This window comes from Neophocaena asiaeorientalis, unplaced genomic scaffold (assembly GCF_003031525.2).
Source record: "Neophocaena asiaeorientalis asiaeorientalis breed wild unplaced genomic scaffold, Neophocaena_asiaeorientalis_V1.1 scaffold196, whole genome shotgun sequence".
Classification (NCBI taxonomy): Eukaryota; Metazoa; Chordata; class Mammalia; order Artiodactyla; family Phocoenidae; genus Neophocaena; species Neophocaena asiaeorientalis.
This window is the reverse complement of record NW_020173929.1, coordinates 1,754,747-1,771,782: the sequence shown is the minus strand read 5'-3', so window position 1 is coordinate 1,771,782 and position 17,036 is coordinate 1,754,747. Positions and strand designations below refer to the sequence as shown.

At 40.8% G+C, this 17,036-nt stretch overlaps 1 protein-coding gene across 3 annotated transcripts in view; it reads right to left on the bottom strand.

Annotated features, from left to right (window-relative positions):
• The window catches only part of HIPK3 (homeodomain interacting protein kinase 3), a 94,138-nt gene extending 85,311 nt beyond the window's left edge, over positions 1–8,827 (bottom strand). For 2 of the 3 annotated variants that reach the window (XM_024752623.1, XM_024752625.1), the window contains exon 1: positions 8,578–8,827. The gene's annotated coding sequence lies outside the window, so the exon portion shown is untranslated. Of the gene's footprint in view, positions 1–7,738; positions 7,954–8,577 lie in introns of those variants that run through there. The other variant, XM_024752624.1, reaches the window with a different exon arrangement.
• Positions 8,828–17,036: the final 8,209 nt, after the last annotated feature.

Here is a 17,036-nt window from a genome sequence, read left to right as displayed (position 1 = left end):
GTGTGGAAGAAACAGAGTAGGGAAGATAGGTCCACAGACCTGGGGAGGCACAATTAAAAGATGGCTGCTTAAGGATGCCAGATACCTGACCATTTCAAAAGGCTGAAGAAAAAGGGCCAAGAAAAAGGGGGAAATTGAAGTTATCAGACAGGTTCAAGATGCTGAAAAACACAATTCAGAATGAAACCCATAAGAGAGAATAGGGAGTAATCTTGGAGGGAAGGAGATGTTTCTTTTCTTGAGTGTAGTGAAAACACAAAGTGTGTAGCGGTAGAAGTTATGCTCAGAGGTAGAGGGCTGTTAATTTGGAGTAATTCATGCCTGTTAACCTCTACATAAGAAACAGACTCATCTGTTAGAATTAAGGAGTGAGGGGAAGAGGAGAGTTCTGAGAAGTCAAATGTGTCTATGACACATTCACAACTGCTTGGTGAGGTACCTGTCAAGCTACTCAATAAAGACGCTATCCTTTGATTAAAGGATATGAGTATAGAATGCCTGTATTTGATTACTTTTATAATAATTATATTTGATTCCCCAATGTCAACTAGGCACTTTAGGAGATATTAAAAAAAACCTTTAAGACATGGTCTCTGACCTCAAGGAACAGTTCAGATACTATTTTATACTTTTTAGTGTAACCCTTCCCCAAAAAGTAAGGTATTAGTTACCTTTTAATAGGTTATAAATTGAGGTATTTCATTTTCTTCCAGTCAGATTAATATGAAACAATTTCAAGCTAGATATACCTTCAGATATGAGATACTTTAAAGAGATTTTACAAGTTACAAAGTAGCCACTAGAAATACTTTCAGCAAAGCCACACTAGGCTTAGGGCAACTCACAAAGCAAGCATTCCAACTATTTTCTACGCAAAAGCTACTGGCAGCAACTATACTCTAATTAAAAAAAAAAAAAAGCTATTGGCAAACCAATTATGCTATACTCCCTAACACCCTAAGTAGGTTTCCAAGCAGAATTCAATTTTCGGGAATTCCCTGGCATGGCGCTTTCACTGCTGGGGACTGAGTTCAATCCCTGGTTGGGGAACTAAGATCCCACAAGCCGCGGGGTGTGCAGCCAAAAACAAAACAAACAAACAAAATTCAATTTTAAATAAATATAAAATATCAAAATGTTACCAAATTGTCAAAGCTCGTAAAGAATACATCATACAAGACTTCCCTGGTGGCGCAGCGGTTAAGAATCCGCCTGCCAATGCAGGGGACATGGGTTCAAGCCCTGCTCCAGGAAGATCCCACATGCCACAGAGCAACTAAGCCCACGAGCCACAACTACTGAGCCTGAGCTCTAGACCCCAGGAGCCACAACTACTGAGCCTGAGTGCCACAACTACTGAAGTCCACGTGCCTAGAGCTGGTTCTCCACAACAAGAGAAGCCACCACAATGAGAAGTCCACGCACCGGAACAATTTTATGAAAAAGAATATATCATACACAACTATAATAGGAGCAACACAATACAATACTTGCCCTTTGCACGACTGTTTTTAAGGAGCCCAAGTTAAACAGACTTTTGATTTACACAAATTAACTACACAAATAATATCCCTTCTGAACAGTGGTTTCAAAATAAGTTAAAGCTAGCAATTTCAATAGTTTTTAAAGTACAGTAAAATGGAATTCTATCTATATGCTGTTTTCACCTATTTTCTTTCCACAGGTGGCATAAGAGAGGTTTGGAGATCTCTGTACTCCAAACTGAGAAGGTAATAATATAGTTAGAAAAGGCAAACCTTAACAACTTTCTCAGGCAATGCAAGAATTAAGCATGTCCAGATGGAAAAACCCTGAGAGAGCAAGAGAACTAGATTAATCATATTTGAGAAATGACCAACTCCTTCATTTAAATTAACATACAGCACGTCTCTATAAGGCAATTATACTACTAAACTGGTAAAAATAACTGGTAAAAATAAAATTTACTTCCTCAAAGCAGGGATCATCATGTCTTACTCTCTTCATTCACAGCACAGTACACCTTGCACTTAATGGGCACTCAAACTAGATAAAATAGTTTTCAAACACTTATTTTATCATTGTTTTACCTGCCATAATAAAATTAATTTATTTGCGGTCAGAGTCTGTGATCCAGCTACAAAAAAATATTTAAAGCATACTAACCAGATTAAAAAGCTAATACTTTTGGGCTTCCCTGGTGGCACAGTGTTTGTGAGTCCGCCTGCTGATGCAGGGGACGCGGGTTCGTGCCCCGGTCCGGGAAGATCCCACATGCCGCGGAGCGGCTGGGCCCATGAACCATGGCCGCTGCACCTGCGCGTCCGGAGCCTGCGCGTCCGCAACAGGAGAGGCCACAACAGTGAGAGGCCCGCATACGGCAAAAAAAAAAAAAAAAAAGCTAATACTTTTGAACACAATACTATTCTTATCTAACTTAAAATACAAAACTACAACTAATACTATAAAGATACTTGTACTGTCTCCGATGAAACTGATTACAAGTTGGCTCAAAACGTGTTTGTTTTCTTTTGTTTTGAGAATGTAGTGAAGCGTAGCATCATAGCAATAGGCTATCTAGCATATAACCTGTAGTTTTCATTGTGATTTTAAGTCACTGTACCCTATTTAATCTCAATAGAAGTTGTAATAAATTACAGATTTAAAGCCCTCAGAAGTATTAAATTTTACTCTAAAAAAATGTCTGTAGAAAGTCAGGTTCAATTTTCAATATGTTATCAGTCCATCTGACTTATTAACTATTTAAGACTGTAGCATTATTTATCTAAAGTAGTATAGTTTACCAAACCTACAAGACTCTTATTGTATTATTAAACAGATAACACACAGTCAAAATAGACACAAATGAAATTTTTACGCCTTTAAAATAATTGCTTTATAGGGGAGAAAACATTTTCTAAGCAAGTTACTTTCTGCAAAGTTTACTATTCTGTTTTTAAAAAACTGCAACAGATTTTGTTTAATTTATGAATAATATACAACCAAGTAGGAAGAAGTTGAATTTAAAACTAATATTAATGTTTTTGGTAAATCAAATACTTTTTTTTTAATTTCTAAAAGGGAATTACTGGCTAGTCAAATGCAGCCAAGTTTTATATTTTCTATCAAATTCTAAAGACAATTTTCAAAGCCATATATAATCAAATATAGTTTATAATAGGGCTTCCCTGGTGGCACAGTGGTTGAGAGTCCGCCTGCAGATGCAGGGGACACGGGTTCGTGCCCCGGTCCAGGAAGATCCCACATGCCGCAGAGCAGCTGGATCCGTGAGCCATGGCCGCTGAGCCTGCGCATCCACAGCCTGTGCTCCGCAGTGGGAGAGGCCACAACAGTGAGAGGCCCACGTACCACAAACAAACAAACAAGCAAATATATATATATATAGTTTATAATGAAGGACTACAAAATTTTAAAGGTGGGGAGACAGTGACTCATATTTTGTTGATTTATTTCAATATCAATCAAGCCTAAACAATTTTTTTTCCAATTAGGAAAGATGCTCCAGCATTAACAATTATATAAAATAAAGAATTTATCTGACCACCTCTGGCAATCCTTTATTTTCAATGTGACCAAGAGTTATACTAAATAATCAGTCTTTCACAATTTAGATCCTTACCTAAAGGAAAAAGTAGAGCTCAAGGGAGCAAAGTATTATACTTCTCTTTATGCTTCTCTAAATCTCCACTTCTTTTAGGTGTAACCTTTTTGGTTAAGGAGACAAAAAAAAGACAAAGCGGCAAAGAAAATGCAGCATGAAAAAGTATCTGGAAATCTAATCTTCAAAAGAAGAGATGGCGCTTCCTTGGTGATACAGTGGTTAAGAATCTGCCTGCCAATGCAGGGGACATGGGTTCAAGCCCTGGTCTGGGAAGATCCCACATGCTGCAGAGCAACTAAGCCTGTGTGCCACAACTACGGAGCCTGCGCTCTAGAACCCACAAGCCACAACTACTGAGCCCACGTGCCACAACTACTGAAGCCCTTGCGCCCAGAGCCCATGCTCCACACAAGAGAAGCCACTGCAATGAGAAGCCCACGCAGTGCAACAAAGATTAGCCCCCACTAATAGCTACCACAATATTTCACTGACCTTATAACTAAGAGAACCCTGGTTTCTAGCAACTTGAACATTTAAATCAAAACAGATTTCTAAGTCTCCCAAATCCAATTAAGTCACCCCCACTACAGCCCAGCTTCTTCTACCTCATCTGTCCCCCTACCTTCCCTCCCATTCAGTCTCCCTTAGCAGTGAAAAATTCTCAGAAAATTAGAGAAATTATTTGGGTCAAAATAAAATACATTTAAGGTAAAAAATATTATTCTTGGTTTGTTTCATTTCAAAGACTTATCTGTTAGAATAAGACAGCTTTCTAAAGTATTGACTTGGCATTAACTACTAAATATAAAACAAAAAGTAAATCAGTTTAATGACTTAGCTGTCCCCAAACTACAAATGCCACCCTAAAAATATGGTATTTCCAATACTCATCCAGTTCTTTTAATTTCCACACAAGTAGTAAGAGCAGAGGCTCTAACACCCTAGCATACAGTGGTATGCTTCAGAATCTAGGCAATATGTTGCCTTTGTGTAGTGACACATGGCCCAAGTATCAACTGAGGAGAACAGCATGATCTGCTAAATCAGTCAAGGTCTAATTCAACAAACATTTAGGTAAAATGTATAACAAACATCCTCTAAATATCTGTTCTAGCTTGGTCCTAACTGATTAAGTCCAAAACAACAGCTGTGACAAAGCTACAGAAGCAGCACAGTAACATTAAGTTGTTCTTCCCCAAACCACTCTTTTTTTAAAACAATTTTATTGATTGATTGATTGATTGGCTGTGTTAGGTCTTCGTTGCGGTGTGTGGGCTTCTCATTGTGGTGGCTTCCCTTGTTGCGGAGCACGGGCGCTAGAGCACGCAGGCTTCAGTAGATGCCGCGCATGGGCTCAGTAGTTGTGGCTCGTGGGCTCTAGAGCGCAGGCTCAGTAGTTGTGGCACATGGTCTTAGTTGCTCCGCAGCATGTGGGATCTTCCCGGACTAGGGCTCGAACCCGTGTCCCCTGCATTGGCAGGCGGATTCTTAACCACTGCACCACCAGGGAAGCCCCCAAATCACTCTTAATTATACCAATCCAACCAAAAGAAGTGCACTGTGTTTCCTCAAGTCGGTCACATAAGTGCTTTGGCTATCCTAAAATCCTCCACTGATTCAAAACTTCTACTCCAAATCTATATCCCTATATTCAACTTATGTTAAATGCTTAAAGGTACTAGACAAAATGTATTTTAAACAGTTGAATCCAGAACCAGTAAGGACATTTCAAATAATTTATTTAGACTTACATATGTATCATACAGAAAGGGTTTCCCATGACACAGCTTTCAGCAAGTGGGGTTGGGGGGGCGGGAGGGAACACCCTTTCAAAAGTAATAAAATACACTGACAGGTTCCTTGATTTTAACAAAGTTCTAGGAATTCGTCATCAACAGTAACTTCCAATTTAAACATACCACACTGGGAGTTTCAACTTCAGATATTAGGAAATTAGGACAGCTGCAAACCCAGAAATTATACATGAAGATTTCTTTTGGCAGCAACAATATAATCATGTAGCAAGTTACTTTATGTCCTTTAATAGTTTAGAAGCAAGAATAATTCTGGAGGAATATTTTTAAATGTGGAAAATTTCACAGTTCCTTGGAATACCTTTAAATCTAAATACTGCCATGACATTTTCATCTCCAAATTCAAACGTATGTAAAGTTGCAATGGAAACTATTTTTAAAACCTCTGAATTAACCACCAATAATGCAATTCTAATGTACCATATCATCACCCTCAGTGGTGAACTGCTACAATCAGAAAAGCATATTAAGAAAGTTAACTTCAAAAGTTACCAGAATAAGTCATTCCAATATTCAAATGGAAAATAACATGCAAACAAATATTCCATTCAATGGATGTGAAACAGGCTTGGGAAACAGCATTTTAGCACTCTGAAATTTACATTTTCCTCTTCCACCCTTACATATAGATGTCCTCAATGCTGATGTATCAAATATTTAAAACGAAGCTCAATCAAAAAGTTCACTTGACAGCTGTTGCCATTTTAAGTTGCAAGAAAAAAAGGGGAGGGCGGGGCTTTCAATAACCTGCATTCAACAAATACTTAGGTGCCCTGCCATACTAGCTACAGCAATCTACCTCTGTAATTTGCACCATTTTATGATACCCCATGACAGAAGATCCAAAAAAATAAAATAGTATGATCTGAAACTTCTTTTCAAGCACGTTTACAAGAAGAATTACCTCATAAAAACCATCCACTTTTATGTGACTCTAAAACTCCATGCCCAGAAGCCAATGACTGGTTTATAAGCAATATAATGACAAATTCAATGGAAAAGATATTATGACAATAGACTAAGGCTGGCTCACCATGTTATGATCTGCTTGCCTAATATGCATGTTTAGCTACTGTAGTCAGCAATGTCCAAATATAAATCTGAAATATTTAATGGCTGGTTCTGTTCTAGATTTCAAGCTCATTTTATCTTTCTAAAACATAGTTTTAATCTAAGGCTCTCCACAAAAAAATTTTAAAAACAGTCCCTAAAGTATAAAAAATTAAGGGACAAATTATTCAATTTTCCCATAAATGAAGGAAAAAAACTGCACAGTGAAATGTCCAAAGTATCAAATATATCAGCCCACCTTTACATTAACACAAATTAAAAACAAGTTTCAAAAATAAAAGAAAAATAAACCTCAATCAGGTTGAGCATTATATTTCATAAATAAGAGTTCCCTGTACTTTAGGAATGCACCCATAAATATACCAAGAAATACCTTGTTGATTTAAAAGTAAGGAACTTTATTTGGTTGGTTACATTTCAATTACTCTTAAGTGGCATATAAAGACATAAGGTAACTAACAAAACTATAAAAACTATCTTTCAAAAAAAGGTCAGTCTTATTTTGTTTACTTAAATACTAAGTTTAATCATGACCTATCAAAATCTTATCATGGCTCACTGTATAAAATTAGCACCGCACTTGCAAGCATAAGCAGAATCTAGACTTATCAAACATATGGTGAGGCATGCCTAGCTTCTGAAAAATCAAATGAGAATGCAGGATTAAAATGTCTTTGGTTGGGTTACAAACAAAACACGATCCTGTTTAAAAGTTTGCATCAAAAATTTGATCAAGAGAACCTCTCAAAATTTTAAAGCACCCAGCAATTAAATCTTAGAAATAAACTGAAATGGTTTAAATATAACTCCTTCCACTTCAGAAGCTACACCTAACAAGCAAATACCTAAAATAGAAAAAAAAAAAAAAATTCACCCCCATCTCCAAACTACTAGAAGGTATGCATAACACAGGCACAGGCTGGTTTACCAGCTAACTTTTCTGGCCCTAGACCAAAGAGACATCAAAGCTAACAACAGAACCAACCATGAGCTTTCCCTGTAAACGGGACGATAATCTGAAAAACTTCACTGTTGCTAAAAGAAGCTCCTTTAATGAGAAGCAGCGAACGGCAGGTGAAAAAATAAATTCTAACAGGGCAGCAAGAGGTTGTGAAAACACGGTTCAAGGACTGAACGTGTTATGACTGCTCTGTAACAGGTCCAAGGTAATTTACGCACACACCCTTCAAGCGCAATTCCTCAAGCAGAGATAAGATTGGGAAACAACAGGCTTCGGCCAAGAGCCACATACCATTTTAAAACAGCCGTCTCCCTCCCGACAGGAAAACAGACATTCTCGCTCATCCGAAGTCTTTCCGCGAGTTCTCCCAGCGCCGCGAAGGGAAGAGGGCGGCCGCCACCCTAACGAGAGACGCCGGCAGCAGACCCGCCGCGCGGCCGCCACGCCTTCCTCCGGCCGCGGCGGGGGACGCGGAGCGGCGGATCACATTTCTCCTCCCCAACAATCACACGCACTCACGTCCCCAGAGTTGACACCCTCCAAACCCGCCGCTCGGCGACGCTGGGGACTGGGCCACAAAGCCAGGGACGCAGCCATCGGCCGCGGCGCTCAAGTTGCGTGCGTGCGTGTGTTTGTGTTTGTTCCCCTTTAATGAAAGACAAGAGGTCTCCGTAGTGACGGCCCAGGCTGCGGTGAGGGAAGAGGCCCCATGTGGGACTAAACAAAACTTCGGTTGCTGGGAAGAGCCGTTGCGCAACCCTGGCAGGAGGCGGCGGGGGCCGCCCGGCCTGGCCCAGCCCAAGCGCGGCTTCCCCGAGGCTGCGCCACAGCCCGCAGGAACCACGCGCGGCCCCCGCGTCCGGGGGCCTCGGGCCCGGGGCGCCCCGGCCTCAAGGGGAGACGCCTGGCCCCGCCACCCCGTCGGGTCCGGGACGGAAACGCGGGGCATGAGCGCAGGGGATGCGGATGGGGGTGCAGGACGCGCAACGGGTGCGGGCCGCTCCGGGGGACGTCGGGCCCGCGAGGGTCCAGGGGAGGGGCCCTTTGGCCCCCCCCCCCGAACGCAGGCGCGGCCGGTGGAGCCGGTCCCCCGCCCCGGGGTGGGTACGCCCCTCGCCCTATTCACTTACCTTCCTAGAGGCCTGCGCTCTCCCCTCTTCGGGCGGCCGCAGCCCTGAGCATGTCCGGGGTGGGTGCGGGGCCGTGTCGGGGACAGGGAGCCAGGCGCTTCAGCAGGCGGCACCACCCAGCCCGGGCTCAGCCCCTCTCCGCGGCCGCTGCCATCTTGTCCTGGCGGCTGAGAGGAAACGGCGAAACACCCTCCCTCGACCGCTGCTGCTGCTGCTCTGGCTGCTGAGCGCCGGACCCGTGTCCCTCATCTTCTTCGGAGCTCCCTCACGCCAGCGCCCCCTTTACTGTTCCGAACCTCAGTCTTCGGCCCACTCCGCCAAAAATATATATTGTAAAAAGATCCTAACACCAAAGAAAGGCTGAAAATGGGGAAGCGGATTTTACAGGCCTTTCGAGATCCCGTAGTCACAGTTTCCCCTGCCACCCCTTTGGGATCTGTTTCTTGGCTTTTTTTTTTTTTCTATCTTTCTTTCTTTTTTTAAGGTCTAATAATAAGGGGAAATGCTGAAAGTGAACAATCCCAGTCTAAGATAGGTCCTTCCCGCTCCCCCATCCCAAAGGGTCAAGGGAATTGTAAAATCAGGTTAAAGAACGAGGAAAAAGGCCCGCGTGGAAATTTTCCAAGAGCATCTCTATGGTCCAAACCCCCGTAAATATGAAGTTCACCCACCTCTGCGTTGATAATTCTCCATCAAGGTACTCAGTTCCACTCCCAGAGACTAGTTACCTCCCTCATGGAGACTAGGAAATCAACAGAATGGCCCATCTCAAACAACGGAATCACAGAACCATAGAATTTTAGAGATGAAAGAACCTTAGAGATCCTTGGTCCAAACTCTTTAAATAGGGCAGGGGTTCAAAGAAGTTTAGGTTACCTACCCAAGGTTATACAGCCAAGCCCTGGTCTGCACTCCCTCCCTCCTTCTCTTCCCTATCAAACAAATGACCTAAGTATCATTCAGAGTTAATCTTTTTAAATATTAGTTTCTTTTTGTCCTGAATTAGTGTTTAACCTTTTGGGAACACCTTTCTCTGAGGAGTGGAAGTGCCCTCTCTTTGTTCCCTTCATAATCTTCACTAGGAGGATTGAATCTACCCCACAAGTATTTATCCCCAGACATTTTCTATTGCAGTAACTGAGGCAGGGCCTAAAGGGAGTGGCAAATTGCTGCATATTTAATTCCACACTTTGACTCCCTGCTGCTTTTCAAACTGGGAGAAGAATATTCTGAAGAATACCTTTAAAAGAGAAAAGGATAATATGCCCTGAGGCAGTAGGAAATAATATTTTCGAATAACAGTTTTCTTCAAGTTAGGGAGGATAACCAGTTGCAAAGGTTTCCAAAATAGAAAAACAAAACACTGACTGTCTCTCAGCAGCATATTAGCCATTCCTTTTTACTTAGTATTTAGTTACTTTTGATTTTTTTAAAAAAGTAATAGTTAAAAGAACCAAAAAAGGATAAAAACATGACTCAAAGGAGAAAGTTACAATAATAGAAAAATCTATCAGTGAAACAAGGAAGATATTCCACTAGAACTTCAAACTTTCAGAATTTTTGCAAAACATTTCTCTGGGTCACCCCTAATGGAAGGCTTCCATTCTCCTTATTACAGCATTGCTACATGTATGAAGGAAGCTAAAAGGGTAAGGATTTTTTTTTTTCCTTTCTAGCCCCGTCATTGATACACAGTAAGTTCCAGGAAGGGATCCTGTCATCTTTTTTTTTTAAGATTGTATTGTGAATGCCTAATACACTAGCTGATTTATAATAAGTCCCTAGTAAATATAGCTGAATAAGTAAATGAACACTATTAGTTCAGGTCTTCCTCTATTTTATACCTATTGTCTCCTAACTTAATCTCTTTACCTCCAATCTCTCCCTCTCCAATCCATTCAGAATACCAACCTCCAGATAACTCTTCAAGGCCCCTAATTTAGCCAGTTTATGAAATTTGTTTTAAAAAATTGAAAATTTCTCAGTGTTAAGTTTTTTTAAAAATGCAGATTACTGCTTCCCTGGTGGCGCAGTGGTTAAGAATCCGCCTGTCAATGCAGCGGACACAGGTTCGAGCCCTGGTCCAGGAAGATCCCACATGCCAAGGAGCAACTAAGCCTGTGCACCACAACTACGGAAGCCCGCGCACCTAGAGCCTGTGTTCCACGACGACACTGCAACTAGAGAAAGCTCATGTACAGCAACGAAGACCCAACGCAGCCAAAATAAAAGTTTTTAAAAAACAACAATGTTGTGATGATAGTTTAAAAAAATAATAAAATAAAATGCAGATTACTAAATTGTACATGAAAAAAAGTTTATGAATAAAAAGATGATAGCCAAAAAATTTCATAATCTTTTCATTCAAAAATATTGCTTAAATACTATGTGCTGTGCTATGATCTGAGAATACAGTGGTGAAAAGTGAGACACGCTGTGAGCTTATATTCTCTCTAGAATGTTGGCTATCATACAAATAATTAGTAATAATAACAGGCATTATAAAAAAGAAGTACAGGGTGGAAAGAGGGGACAGAACAGGAGAATCTAATAAAATGGGGATGCGGGGTGGGGGGGACGCGGGCGGGGGGAGCCATGGAAAGACTGGTTCATCTCTCATCCTGCAGGACTCACTCAACGCTCACTTCCTCAGGGAAGAATCTCCTGACTTCTCTGACTAAGCCAAATTTCCATATATCTTTCCTCTGTAGCATTTTTCTCAGTTGCCATTTTATGTTTATATTCTGGTTGTTTGATTAATGTCTACCTCTTCCACCAATATGAAAAGTAGAGAGCACATCTTTTTTGTACTCCATTGTATCCTCAGCACTGAGGCAGTGGTGCATAGTAAATGATCAACAGGACCAGTTACATACATACAGGTACAGGGCCCAGTACAAAGTGAAAAAGTGGTTCCCCTTGTTCAAAATTATTAAGAATTTCAAGTTGGTGACAGAGGAGTGAAACCAATCATGGGGACTTTCTAAGCACAGGACTCTGTGCAAGTACACAGGTTGAATTAAAGTTGAGATCTAAAGGATATAGGAATTAGCCCAAAGAAAGAGAGAACACTTGCGGGCAGAAGATAAGATTTATGCAAAAGTCATGAAGAAAAAAAAATGCGATAAAGAGTACAAATTTGAGAAATGGATAGTTTTTAGTCAGAGTGAGAGGATAAGTCACAAGCAGATGAGGGTAGAGGGAGAAGCAAGGTCCAGATTGGGATCTAGGACTTCATTCTACTGGCAAAGGAAGCTATTGAAGGATTTAAGGAGAGACACAGCATGGTCAAAGAAGCTATAGGCTTTGGTGTGAAAACCATCTCTTTTACTGCTTTCCACTTTTCTGTATTTTTCAAATTTTCCTTTCAATCTCAGGGTAAAAGCTAAAAAAAAGTACGACGGACCTAAAATGGTCTATAAGGCCCACAAGGAGCTCACCTCCCACTTTCTGTCTCCTCACTCCACCCACAATTCCTCAAAGACGCCAGTCACTCTCCCTTCTCAGGTACCTGGATCATTCAGGTACCTCAGGTGCCTGAAACATTCCCTAAGTATCCACGCACCTCCTTTTCAGGTCCTTAGTCAAATTTCCCTTCTCCATGCAGCCTTCCTCAGCAATAATCACCTATCTATACACATAAACTCCCCATTTTTTATCCTTATCTTTATCCTTAAGTTTTAGCACGATCTAAGATACTATTTTATAGGTTTTCTTTCTCTTCTACCTACTCCTCACCCTGATCCAGACAGTAAGCTTACAAAAGTAACTTAATATAATATTTGTAAAATGAACAAATGAATTTTCTCTGTAAACAGTATGAAACACTCCATAAACTCAGAATGCAAACAGTCACAGTTGTTTGAGATCACCCAAATTGAAATCCAAGACCTCTCTCCCTCCCCCTCCCTCTCTCTCTCTCTCTCTCTCTCTCTCTCTCAGGTCTTTCCTAACCCCCACACCCCAAAATTAGTCCAAAGAAGGACAGTACTCCTCCGACTTACCTTGTGTTCATCACTGCCCTTGTTCCTTATTTAGCACCTATAGGTTCCAATATGCAGAAATGGCCCTCCCCAGCCTTAGGGGATGAGGCTGATACTTCTCCAAAAGAACCTTGGAATTTGTCACAGAGCCTGAGTCATCAACCCACATTCCCGTAGTTCCTCAGATAAACTGGGGATTTGTTGCTGTAGTTGCTGTCTCCCTCCAGACCCTAGGTGTCCTTTCCTGCCTTGGTGGGGAGTGGGGAGAGGAGGACTTAGTCAACGAGAAAGAGCTCCCAACTACAAATCTCTGAGGGGAGAGGTTCAGCAGGGAGCCTCTGTCTCCTCCCTCCTCAGAGCTCCTGGCCACTTTATGCAAATAATCAACTTTCTCCCTAGATATCAGCTTTGTGTACCTGGGCCTCAGGGATGGGCAGGTGGGATCAGAAGAAAAGTTCCTTCTGGATTGTCTCACTGGTGCCTACATTTGCATGACAGAAAGGCCCACTCAAGTAACTCTTCGTAACCTGTAGATGTTTCCTTTCTTAAAAAAAAAAAAAAGGTTCCCATTAAATACAGATAAAAATAACCTCATCTTAATCTGGAAATTCACAAATCTCATCTTAATTTGGGAGTTCGGTACTATAGTCAACACAAAAATCTCAAATAGCAAAATTCAACCTTGATTTGTGAATTTCCAAGGTATAGTAACCATCGTTTTGTGCATATAACCCTACACAATAATATGTACATATTAATGATCTGCTATTTGTAGGTAGTCATAGGGTAAACGTTTCATGTGCTTCACCTCTTAGAGCGCTTAAGAAAATTTATGAAGATAATACATTTTCAGCTTTTCCAGTTTCATCATCTTCTTAAGATGGAGTCTAGCAATCACTCTCTTTGTTACAGTTTTTCTGTTAAATTTTTAATTTCTTCCTCCAGTATGGGGAAGACACTAACGCACCCACTCACCTGACACCCAAATGATGTCTCCTTTGTTGAAGAATCCTTAAAATCCTTGGCACATTATTTCTATAGATAGGTTCATTTGTGTCATATTTTAGCTTCCACATATAAGTGATATCATATGGTATTTGTCTTTCTCTTTCTGACTGACTTCACTTAGTATGATAATCTCTAGTTGCATTCTCCTTCAAGTTTGATTGAATCCATTGCATCAGCTTCTGGAGAAGAAAGGCCTGCCAGCACCCACACTGTTCACATTTTCCATCCTCTCCAGAGCTTCTGGAGTTTAATTCTCAGAAGTTAAATGTACTAATGATACAATTTAATGGAGTAGCATAGTTTTTATATTGGGAAAAAAATGTTTAAACTAAGGAAATGCAAAACAGACAAATAAAATAAACCATCCATCTTGTTCTCATCTTGACATTTCCCTGCTCATAAACCTTCAGACTGCTTCACCTATTAAAAATGTGTGTATTTCTTAATTTGGCTGTTGAGGGACATTGCAGTTGGATTTGTCATCAGTGTTCCCCTACCATCATTGATCATCAGTGTTGCCCTCCCATCATTGAAATCCCAACCACCCTTCAAAGTCAAAATTAAATGTTCACTCCTCCAAAAAGCTTTGATTGAACATACTATTCGTAAGTGATATAAGTTCACCTCACAAATATTTTTAAGTCCTACCATTTGCCAGATGCTGTTTTGAATGCTTTTAATTACTCAAGGATAACTATTACTATCCTCATTTTATAGACGAGGGAATTGAATCACAGAGAGATGAAGAATCTTGTCCCAAGTTTGCACAGTAAATAATGGAGCTGGATTTGTAATTAAGCTGTCTGGCCTTAAGCATCTAGCCCAAATCACAGATTTCTTACTAAATGCGTTCTTTTTTTTCCTTTATTTTATTTATTTATTTATTTTTGGCTGCTTTGGGTCTTCGTTGCTGCGCGCAGGCTTTCTCTAGTTGCGGCGAGCAGGGTCTACTCTTCAATGCGGTGCGTGAGCGTCTCTTGCAGTGGCTTCTCTTGTTGTGGAGCACGGGCTCTAGGCGCACAGACTTCAGTAGTCGTGGTGAACGGGCTTAGTTGCTCTGCAGCATGTGGGATCTCCCTGGAACAAGGATCAAACCCATGTCCCCTGCATTGGCAGGTGGATTCTTAACCACTGCACCACCAGGGAAGTCCCTCTTTTGTTCTTTTTTATGGCTAATATTCCATTGTGTGTGTGTGTGTGTGTGTGTGTGTGTGTGTGTGTGTGTGTGTGTATACCACAACTTCTTTATCCATTCCTCTGTTGATGGACGTTTATGTTGCGTCTATGTCCTGGCTATTGTTAATAGTGCTGCAATGAACGCTGGGGTCCTGTATCTTTTTGAATTATGGTTTTCTCTGGGTATATGTCAAGGAGTGGGATTGCTGCTTCGCTTCTTCTTTCTTTGACCAAAATATCCATTCCTCCAAGTAAATTCAAGTTTAATCTTAAGGAAAGCATGCTATTTAAACCATCCTTTAAATTTTTATGTTTCAAAATAGTCAAACTAGCCAATAGCGCAAATAAAGCCTTTGTTGGAATTAGAAAAGGCACTTCTCATGATGTTTTGCTTCCATCTGTCAGAAAATTGTCTTACTGTATCAATTTTGTTGAGGCAGCACACTTTTCTGCCATATGTCTGAAAGGCATCACAATAAACATACAGATTTGTGATGTTTGCAGTGTGACTCATGCCCTCCACCCCAACCCCTCACCCCCAGCAGCCCTGCTGATACAGCCTCCCTTTCTTGTCCTCTGACCCTCCCAGGAAGTGGCAAAAGGAGACTGGGCAAGGAGGAAACAGGAGACTACTAAGTTAACTGTGTGACTCTGGGTGCATTTCACACCTTTCCAGGTCTTTTTCCTCATCTTTAAATTTGATATAATAGTGCTTATCTTGCAGAGAAGTTTAGGATTAAATGAGATAGATTATGCAAACCCAGTATATGGTGGGCTCAACGTGAAGGTTAAGTGACCACCTTGGATGAAAATCATCAAAATATACAAACTTCCAGTTATAAGACAAATAAGTATTAGGGATGTAATGTACAACATGATGAATATAATAACACTGCTGTATGTTATACATGAAAGTTGTTAAGAGAGTCAGTCCTAAGAGTTCTCACCACCAGGAAAAAAATTTTTTTCTTTTATTTTGTACCTATATGAGATGATGGATGTTCAGTAAACTTTCTGTGATAATCAGTTCATGAGGTATATAAGTCAAATCATTATGCTATACACCATAAACGTATACAGTGCTGTATGTCAATTATAGGTCAATAAAGCTGGAAGAAAAAATGTTAGGTGAATATAAATGTTTAAGAATGTCTAATTAGTAAAATTTCAGGCTACTTGGAGAACATATTTAGTGTTACATTGTTCAGTCTATGTCCCTTTTGAGATCAGCCCCAGAAGTCGGGGAGAAAAGGGGAAGGGTTGAGCTACAAAAGGAAATGTTTGCCTTTCCTCAAGATTCCCTTTCTCTGCCTCCCTTCCTCCTTTTCTACTGCAAGAATGATTGGTCCTCCCAAGCTCAAACCTCTCTATTTCCCTTTACTGCATTCAGTGTTATGTCTGGACCATCCTTTTCAGTTTTGTTCCACTTTGAGAGGGGCAATTTTCCCTGAGAGAAGAGAATTGTCTTGCCCTAAATGCCAAATTCTGAAGTCCATCCTGGGGGTATGCCCCAACCAGAAAGTTTAGAGTCCTAATTGTCTGGATTACTCTCAGTTAACAATCAAATAGCAACTGAAATTTCTGCTCAGACTAAGTTCACATTTACCTTATCCCCAACTGACCCCCAAAATGTCTGCTTTGCCTTCAATACATATAAGTATAGTTATTTATGTCACTTGCTCACTACTCATATGTCTAAATTACTATGTAGTTAAATTAATTAAAAACAATTCATCTTGTTTTTTTCTTGAAACATTGAACCCTGTCCAAGTATTTTCAGGGCTTCATAGTTTTTTGGGTTTTTTAAAAATTTGTTTTTTATTTATGTATTTTTGACTGCGTTGGGTCTTCAATGCTGTGCGCGGGCTTTCTTTAGTTGCAGCCAGCAGGGGCTACTCTTCGTTGCAGTTCACGGGCTTCTCATTGTGATGACTTCTCTTGTTGCGGAGCACGGGCTCTAGGCTCGCCGGCTCTAGAGCGCAGGCTCAGTAGTTGTGGCACACGGGCTTAGTTGCTCCACGGCACGTGGGATCTTCCCGGACCAGGGCTCAAACCCATGACCCCTGCATTAGCAGGCGGATTCTTAACCACTGCGCCAACAGAGAAGCCCCCACAGTTTGTTTTTTATATAGCACAAGCTCACAACTTTGCAATAATGCAGGAAACATTATTCCTAAAATTCCTATTGGGGTTAATGCAGTAATACTTTTTTCCTTTTCTAGTAGGGAGAAAAAAACATATTTGCAGAAAAAAAAGAATGGAAAGAAAGAAAGGAGGGGAAATTATTAGAGG